Here is a 9,066-nt window from a genome sequence, read left to right as displayed (position 1 = left end):
GACAGTGGTGCTGCAACCACAACGTAGACAAGTTTAGATCCCAGACTGGTGGAAAGCTCTTCCTTCACTTTGTTCAATATTCATCCCATCTGTCCTCAACAGCAGAAAAATTCACATTGAGAAGTTTGATCCGACAGCAAATAGAAACTGGACCGGCAGATAAGGGAGAGGCACGAAAACACTGCAGCAAGCAAACACGGCAGTGAGACAAAGATATTTCCTATGCAAAGCTTGCACACAGTGTCAAGTGTGATAGCGGCGAATCCCGTCCAAGTCACACGCAGGGGGGGCGGTGGGGGCAGAGAAATGAGGTCGGCTGCCTGGATCTGCACTGATTCCCCCTCTTAGCTTTGATTGTGCTGATCCACTATCTGGCCGTATAGCGAGGGACACAAAGCAGATTTCAGCTTTGGGCTAATCTCATTAAGAAACTCTAACCACCCCTATGAGGACTGTTGGCGGGGGGGCTGCTTCTGCACCATGCCTGAGCCAGGGCTCAGGGAGGCAGGTGTAATGTTACATAATTAGCCTCTAAACGCTAAAAAGGAGATTATTGCAAATGGCCTACTAGCCAGTGCATGCAGTGGACCCGGTCCCTGAAGACCCGGGCAGGCTGTGGTGCTGAAGACCCCCCCGGGGAACTGATGTGTGAAAATGGGAAAACAGCTTATTTACAAAGTTCGTGGCGCTGGGGGGTCAGAACCCCCCTTCACCAAATGAACAGGAAATCTTCAAAAGTTGAACTTGAAGCAGCGGAACCCTGAAGCCTCCGTTTGTTCCAGCGGTGAACACGAGTCCCTAAACGCACCACGGTCCATCTGATAGAGGCTTCCTGTCAGCTGAAACGGGTATGGGCAGCACCGATGGAGACGGTCCGATCCGTCCAGTTCACATCTAGACTCTGGAAAAATCAGGCAGGGGCGACCACGCCGTATTGTTGCCATATGTGGCACGGCGCGGCGCTTCGCCAGTGACAGTGATCGACTACTACCACTCACCACAACCATCCAACAAACCCTACTGTCAGAGTTCAAACACAGGAGGGACTCCACTGAGGGAGGAGCAAGCCACGTCCCACCGTCCAGCAGCTTCATTAGAGGAGCTCCAGGCACGCTTTCTGAGGACGCCGGCATTCCTCCGGTGCCTCTTCGGGCGCGCTGAAGTATTGCTCTGTTGTTCCGTAAAGTTGTATAACAAATGAGGCCGGGCTCTTTGAAGCATCTGACCACACAGGCCTGGAAGAGTCGGTCGGAGCCCAACATGTGGCAGCAATAAGAAGGAGCCGCCCTCCGCGCGTGAGACATGTGGGATCCGCCGCATTCCTGAGGAGCTCATTAAAGCTGAAAACCAACCTGACGAAGACTGTCGCGGCCTCCGAAGACGACACTGCCTGCTGCCGCTCATCTCAGCACAAATGCAAACAGCCTCAAGGATTCACATTTGCTCACTTTCATGAAAGCGCAGAGCTGCTTTTCAGACGCGGTTTAAGGACAGCGACAGTTTCCACAGCTTTTAAGACGTGTACAGATGTGGTTTAGCACTGGAACCTGCCATTGAATGCATTTCTAATGGTGTTTGTTTCAGCCGTCTGCCCGCTCAGCTATGATCTCTCTGTTTAACTTGGCCACAAACAGGCGGCTGAGGCTGTTTGAACTCCTCCCATCATGTGCAGAACGTGGATTTTCTCGGCTTCTCCCACTGGAGAGAGTGACACAATATCCAGTTTGTGTTGGTGAGTTCACAACACCAGGATCCCACTCAAGATAAAGCAGAAAACACAAGCAGAAGCCCCCTCAGTGAAATCAAATGCCCACCGGGGAGGCAGTCTCTGCGCTGCAGCAGACATCTGGCATGATTAATTTCAGCTCTTCAGCTAATCCTCTCTAAATGTAAACTGAAGAAAAATGTGCCAAATGGCTTGAGAGCAAGACTGAATTTTGGACTTGTGGAAGATTTAAATGAGTTTTATAGAAATGTTAGAAGCATTATTGCAAAACACAGTGAGACAATTGTAATTAGTTTTCAGCCTGTCACATTTATAATCATTATCCCACTTTTTAGACATGCCAATTTTGACTCCTGTTAACCGCTGCGGCTGTGGAGAAGCCTGGTGGCGCAGACGAGCCTCCTGTCGCTGTTTTGACGGCCTTTCAAGTGCGTCACTGGCCGTTAGATGTTCGATACGCAGCGCGCTGACTGGAAACGCTCGAGTGGTGTGCACGCCATCCTGAGGTGGCCCAGTGAGAGCTAATCTACTTGTCAGGACTGACTGCCAAGCATTTCAGCCCACACACTTCACAATATGACTTTATTCATCCAGTAGATCTGGGACGTTCGCTGTCTCTGCCCACCAGAACACAACACTTACGCCCACCGCTCCCCGTCAAAGGAATCCCCATTATAAACCTCTGCAAGTCAAAAAATCAAAAGATTCCCATCTTTTATACCCCTCATGTTCAACCCCCACCATGTTAAGGCGCTAACCGCAGCCTTGTTCTGACACACGGCTAACAAGCAGCCTCTCTACTGCTGCTTTTATGCAGGCAGTCAATGCTGTCTGCATGCGTTTCCCTGATTCTCTTCACACGCATTCAGCAGAAGAGCCAGCGGGGCGTTTGAACAACAGACCTGCTTTCTTGCAGCTGCAGGAGAGATTTTAGCAGATGCATCATTAGAGACGTTTCAGAGCCACAAGGATTCAGAACAACAAAAAGGCTTTCTCCACATTTCTACCTGGCATCAGGACATCAGCCCGGCCGGAAACGCTCGCTGTCGTTCAAACGCAGCACCTTCTAGGATCGTAAAACGGGTTGGCATGATTTACAGAGTCTGAGGAATGGTGCCTTATGGGCATTTCATAAATCTCTAACAGGGTAGTGACCCTGACCACTGACACTTCATAAATCCATATCAACAAAATTGGAACATCAAAACAGACGCGGTGCAGCCAATATGTCTGATGTGACGGCTTGTCCACCAGATCAGACCCACCAGCTGAGCAATTATTACAACGTTATGACTCTTTAATAAAGAAGAAAGCGTACATCTGCAGTGGATTAAAGTCTCACAAATTTACAATGAGCTAGAAGAAGGATGTCAGCTTTTTCATGCTAATTTAATGCTGAGTTTTCTTTACTGAGGGGGATCCGAGCGTGTAGCCCGGATCATTTTAACTGGAAACCATAAAAGATGTCACACAAACGGCCATTTGGAAGAAATATCACTGCAGCCTGAACTGTCAAAACAGAAACGCATCCAAAGTGCACAACAGCAAAGCTATTCAACACAAACCAATAAATAAATGAGTGTACAAATGTGTGAGCCTCCGGGCCAAGAGACCGTCCCGCTGCCAAGTCCTAATCTGCATCTGGGTTTGTGGGGCAGCGAGCAACCCGGGAAGGGTCCGAGGCCCGCGGCAGCGCACACACCCACTAAAGCTGAAGGCTTTGTGCAGGAAAAACCGACGGCGCTCAAACGCATCTTCACTTCTGAGCATGTCTTCTGCAGCCTGCAGCGCTCACAAAGGTTGGAAACTCTGACCTGGAGAAAGACGTGAGTGACGTCCTGGAAAAAAACAAAATAATAATAATAATTATTATTATTATTATAAAAAACTGAAAGAGATGAATGATAAATATTCTAAAATAATAAATGATCAGACGGGTTTTCTGTTATGATGACAGGATTAGAAAATGAAACCAAAATCTATAAACTATTAAAAAATGTTTTAAAAAAGGAAAAACATAATAGTTAGTGGTTGGGTGAAGCCATTTATGTCCAAAAATTCCGTTTCCCTTTTGAAATCGTAATGACAGAAACGTCCCTGGTCCAAAGGTCTCAATCTCTCGTATTTCCTCCTTTTGCCTCAGCTTGGCGTCTCTCGTGGTTGTTGTTGGAGGTTCTTCCTGTTCTCTAACGCTGAAGCAGCCGTTCTTGTCTGCAGAAAACCTCCAGCTCCTTTCATTCTTGCTATAACGGCCCGTTTGAGATCATGAATGCTGAGGTCAGGAGACGGAGGCGGTCGCTCCAGTCCAGAACCTTCACCGTGATCTGGTGGAACCGATGGCAGGTGGACCCGGCCTGGTGTTTTGGACCCTCGTCATGCTAAACTGTCCTGGTGTATCCCATGTGCAGCGTCCGAGCTGACGTTTTCCTCCAGGATCTCCTGATAACGGGCTGATTTCATTTCCTTTGGAGCGCAAACATCCCGAAACCATCATCCCTCCGCCTCCGTGTTTCACAGTATGAACAGTGTTCTATTCATCCTATGCCTGGTTAACTCCTGTCCAAATGTTTATAGTTGTGGTCAAAAAGTTCTGTCTTGGTCTCATCAGTCCAAATGACTTTGGTCCAGAAGTTAGGGGGCGTGTCTCTGTGCTGTTTGCCGTTGTGTAAGCCAGCTATTTAGTGGCATTTGTGTAAAGAAGTCTTTTGGCGACGCGACCATACCGCCCAATTTTCTTCAGGTGCCTTAATGTCCATCTGGAAACATCCACACCTCAGTTTTTCAGTCCTGGATCGAAGGTCTTGGTGGTTTTTCTTTGCATCTCTAACGATTTGTCTAGCAGAAATGTTTGTGACCGTGCTTTGGTTTGAATAAAACGCCTCACTGTCTACTTCTTGACCAAAGTCTGAACTCTGCCATTCTGAATGACTGCCATCACAGTTCCTGGATGTCTTTACCCATTTCCTGTGTTGTAGGTCCGTTACCTTTTCCCGTAGATCTGTTGACAGCTCTTTAGCTTTCCCCGTGACTCAGGATCCAGAAATGTCAGATCAACACTGGATGGAGGATCCAAGGGTTCTGCTGGGAGTCCAGAAACTCCAAGACCTTTTGTGCACATTGATTACAGACAGACGGGTCACAGGTGAGGCTGCAGCAGAATCTGCAGCAGAAGCTGCAAAAGCTGTGAAAATGTGCAACTTTAGTGCTGAATCGCTTTCAGTCGGCGGACCAAATCCAGGACGATGAAAACAAGACTCAGAGGTAGAAATCAGAGCCTGGTCTGCAGACGGAGGAGCTGAACGAGGCTCGTGAGGCCGCTCTTTGTCTCTGGTGGCGCCTCAGCCCCCACCTGAAACGAATGCTCCGAAAGTCGCAGCAATCCCAGCATGTGGAGGAAACGGCAGTTGTGGTGCGATTAACATGGCCACTCCAACACACAAACAGTTTGTGTTGTTGCCTCCACAGCATGACATTTACACCCCAATATTCTCCAGGAAAACGAATATATTTGTTGACTAACAGTGAGGATCAAACTCCTAAATATTCAGAATTTTTAATCTGGTTTAATATTCTCACCCGTTTTATGCAAATGAGACTATTAACATAATCTCATTTGAGAAAACATCCTTTAAAGTAAAAGATTATAGCCTATTTTTTAAGCACATATAAATCAAATGTTTTATTGAAATGTTAATGTTTTCAAGTCGGTGACTTGAACTGCATTTCCATATAGACTTTTCTGCATTCTAGCTCAGCACTACAAGAACAGCTAAACCCTCCAGGAGGAAAACCTTCCAACAGCTTAAGAGTCTTGGCAAACATCACATATTCCTTTAAAGGCCTGCAATAAACAACAGCAAATCATCCTTTTGGGAAGTGTTGTCCAACAAACGCACACTCGTCTGCATCCTTCCCACTGCTGCAGCAGCCATTGTTCCCCCATTCAGGCCTATAGGAGGAAGCCGGGTCTGTGAAAGCTTCTGCCAGATACTGAGGAGGATAAAGATGTAAGAAAGGGCCATTATACTGCTGGGGGGGCTCTCTCTATCTGTCTCCATTTCTTCCTCCGTCGCTCTTTGCATTTGCCTTGAACTTGTGGGGAGTTCAGCAGGACTGAGCCTTCGGGCCTCTGGAATGCGAGTGGGGCCACCGGAGCCCGTCTGACCTGCCACCACACCAGCTCCATTTCAGCGGGCTAACTTACCTCTTCATTTACAACCAACGTCAACTTTATCTCCCCCTGTAACACAACATTAACCGCCAAAGAGCTGGAAATGCATTATCAGCCTGCCTCAAAGCTTGGATTGCTTCCCTCATAAATAAGATCATTATACGAGTGGTAATCCCATTAAATAGATCATTTTGCAAATATCTAAATCCAATTAATAAAGTGTTTTCAGAGGGGGAGCAGAAAACACAGAGCTGACATGCTGTGACTTCAGCTCTTTGTTCCCCCTCCCTCAGTATCAGGGCTGATATTAATAAATACAACCCCCAGCCTGAATTCCTCCTTTGAAAGGAAAGCACGGTTCTGCTGGAATGAACTTCCGACCATCAGGAAGACGATTCCTGATGGAAAGCTGACCAACCGTCTGCAGAACTCTGCGTCTGCCTAACGCTCTCTGCTATAGGCTGCCCTGCCTTGCATAATGTGCTTATAGAGTGCCCTTATGCTGTAATCCTGCAAAAATCCCTGGCTGCTGGGGGCTGCATGAGCTAAAAGCTTTTAAATCATTGCCAGATGGTTTAACAAATTACCCATTTATGGAGTTAATTCAGACGAGTTTCCTAAATCATTACCATAACTCATCAGCTGAAGTATCCTTCAAGTGCCCTTTAACTTCTGGACGTGCGCTCCTGCAGCGCCGTCTTCCTTCAACCATTACCGCCAACACAAAGAGACAGAAAGATGGCTGGAAGGAGCCTGACTGCTGCGCAGACGTGCAGTCTGCGCGCAGGCAGGCATCACAACCCTCAAGTGCTTCTGTTTGTTCCACACAACTAATACAGTGCATAATCCGATAAAGGCTGATATCCGAAGCTTTGATTGCGCCTGAAGTGGTTGTTTTACTTTTGTGGAAAGTGCGTCTGGCATAGTAAGAGTGTTTTCGTATCTTTTCACGCTTTTTAATTGGCGGTTGAAGCTGTAAGGAAAACACTGCTGAGCTTAAATGAATTAGGAAGCAGCGCCTCTGGGGATGAGAACACGCCGCACTTTCTCCTCCAACGAATCGGCGGCGGCTGCCAGAGCGGAGCTCGGCATCATTTCTGCGGCGGCTGTGGAGCGACGAAGACCACGGCCCATCTTCTGCTACTCCCAGACGGTTTCACTGATTCATGATTCATCCGGTGGTTTAGAGTTGATCCAGTCACGAACACGTGACTGGATCGAACACGTGTGAGAGCGATGGAGGCGGAGCTAAAGGAGACGTCCAATACCATCAGGGATCTTCTCCTTCATCTGAAGAGCAGTTTCTGAAGAATGAAAGATGAGCCCCCCCCCCCATCTAATCTGCCTTTTTCTAATGAAGGAAGGAAAGCGAGAAGAGGGGAAAGAAGGAGATGTCAAGCTTGAGGTCGGCCGCCCCCCTGGCAGGGTCAAACTCGAGGGGTTAATACCTGGTGTCGGACACTGCACATAAACTCCGCTGAGCTCATCACACTAATTAAACAGACACACATCCTCTCAGAGCTCCGATGGCCAATGGCTGCCAGCTAAAAAAGCAGCCCATTCATGCAGGCTGGCAGGCTTTGCATGTGGGGGGGCCGGGGAAATGCTACCTGCCCTTCCTCCGTTTGATTAACGTGAAGAACAATGCTGCTCTTGTGGCCCGGCAGCCTCTCTCCACTTGGTTCTGGTTCATTGCTCGCCGAGACGGGACTGCATGTTCCAGGCCCGTTCCCCCGATTCCACCAGCACCTCTGTCCCGGACCACGGCGGGCTCCTCCAGACACCTCCCTCAGGAAGCGGTCATGTGGCTGCCAGCAGGACAGACGGTGACATGAGACCAGTCCAAACACACGGGAGGGAGCGGTCCACTGATGGGCAGAATCCAGAAGACCGTTCAGCTGCTCAGAGAAGAAAACTGCATTTCTGAGGGGAAATAGACGACATGACGGTTTCTGTGGTCATCAGGAGCAGCTTCCAGCCCAGAGGTTAGAGGTCAGCGTCGGCCCCCGTCAGCTTTTACCAGCCGCCTCTAGACCCCGGGACAAAGCAGGCGGCTGCAGTCTGCATGGCTGCAGCTCGTCTATGAACGGCGGTCGTGTTCTTGCAGCTCACCTGCAGCGTCTGCAACGCCTTCATGCAGCTCTGCAGCTGAAACCACAGCAGGACGTCCAGCTGAAACCAGAAACATCAAAGGGAAAGAGAAATGCATTGTGGTCACAGAAACATGAGACTGAGATGGCTTTGTAATCGACTTTGTGGTATGAAGTAATCGGGTCCTATCTAAGCTGTGATTGGTCCTTGTCCATCCTGACGTCGTCTGACAGAAGCTGCTGTTCTGTGGTCAATCCCCTCCTTTTGGGGGGGGTCGTTTGTGGCTTTTTTATGTCAAATCTGTGACGATGCAGCAGCAGAAACAAAGTGGAAATGCTGAAAAGAAACTTTGCATGAAAACGTGTTTGAGCTCCTCCGGCGGCATTCCTCATCCGAGATGATGGACCGGAAAAACAGGATGCAGGTAGAGGAGTGGGGGGGGGTGTCAATGTTCAGAGCTCTTCTCTGACGCGTGTCGTCATCATTTCCTTTGCATCAAAGTGGAAGGAGTCCAGCAGCAGAATCTCTTCATTAAAAGTTTGTATTTGATGGCATTGTAATCCTCTCTGTGAGCCATTCTGGAGCAGCACAAACCTTTATTTATCTCAGATTAATTTAATTACTGGCCTTTTAAATCTGGTTGGGTGCAGAACGCCCATGGAGCTTCTCTTTTCAGCCAAGAACTGCGTTAGATCTTCCCTGGTGATCACGTTTTGTAGATTAGGGTGTTGGCATTAATTGGTCAGCTGGCTGATGGTTCTCTGGCTAATTAGTCGGCACAAAGAAAAGTCTGCCTTTGCAGTGACCGTCACTCATGGAGCTGGTTTCTATTCATGCAACAATCATTTATGTGAACCGGGTTTCAACTGCTGGCAATGATTCTGATGGAAAAACTAAAATGACTTGTGGTTCAAATCCCTGAAATGTGAAAGTAGAACCAAAAAATGATCATTTACAGGATGGATTAAACACTTCCACACTTCATTTGTTTTTCAGAGTAAAACTGTCTGAGAAACCGATAAAACAGGAAAAATGTGAAGAGTTTTGGTCATTTTAACATTATGTTAAACCTTTTTTT

Source organism: Oryzias latipes, chromosome 15, assembly GCF_002234675.1.
Source record: "Oryzias latipes chromosome 15, ASM223467v1".
Lineage (NCBI taxonomy): Eukaryota > Metazoa > Chordata > Actinopteri > Beloniformes > Adrianichthyidae > Oryzias > Oryzias latipes.
The sequence above is the reverse complement of the archived record's forward strand: the minus strand, read 5'-3'. Positions refer to the sequence as shown.